At 43.2% G+C, this 708-nt stretch overlaps 1 protein-coding gene across 1 annotated transcript in view; it reads right to left on the reverse strand.

The window, feature by feature from the left end:
* The window catches only part of LOC107726287 (ubiquitin carboxyl-terminal hydrolase 20), a 32506-nt gene that overhangs the window by 7342 nt on the left and 24456 nt on the right, over nt 1-708 (reverse strand). The gene's annotated exons all lie outside the window — the stretch shown is intronic.

Here is a 708-nt window from a genome sequence, read left to right on the forward strand (position 1 = left end):
GGACAGATGTCCTGACATTTTCCTTCAGAATTTGCTGGTATAATTAAGAATTCATTGTTCCATCAATGATGGCAAGCCGTCCTGGACCAGATGCAGCAAAACAGGCCCAAACCATGATACCAGCACCACCGTGTTTCACTGATGGGATAAGGTTCTTATGCTGGAATGCAGTGTTTTCTTTCTCCAAACATAACGCTGCTCATTTAAACCAAAATGTTCTATTTTGGTCTCATCCATCCACAAAACATTTCTCCAGTATCCTCTGGCTTGTCCATGATCTTTAGCAAACTGCAGATGGGCAGCAATGTTCTTTTTGGAGAGCAGTGGCTTTCTTCTTGCGACTCTGCCATTGACACCATGGTTGTTCAGTGTTCTCCTGATGATGGGCTCATAAACATTAACATTAGCCAATGCGAGAAAGGCCTTTAGTTGCTTAGAAGTTAGCCTGCAGTCCTTTGAAACCTAGTGGACTTTTAGACGTCTTGCTTTTAGAGAGATTTTTGTTGGTGGAGCACTCCTGGGGAGGGTAATAGTGGTCTTGAATTTCCTCCATTTGTACACAATCTGTCCGACCGTGGATTGGTGGAGTCCAAACTCTTTAGAGATGGCTTAGAAACCTTTTCTAGCCTGATGAGCAACACCAACTCTTTTTCTGAGGTCCTCAGAGATCTCATTTGTTTGTGCCATGATACACTTCCACAAACATGA

Source organism: Sinocyclocheilus rhinocerous, unplaced genomic scaffold (genome assembly GCF_001515625.1).
Source record: "Sinocyclocheilus rhinocerous isolate Xijiao unplaced genomic scaffold, SAMN03320098_v1.1 scaffold486, whole genome shotgun sequence".
NCBI classification, from domain to species: domain Eukaryota; kingdom Metazoa; phylum Chordata; class Actinopteri; order Cypriniformes; family Cyprinidae; genus Sinocyclocheilus; species Sinocyclocheilus rhinocerous.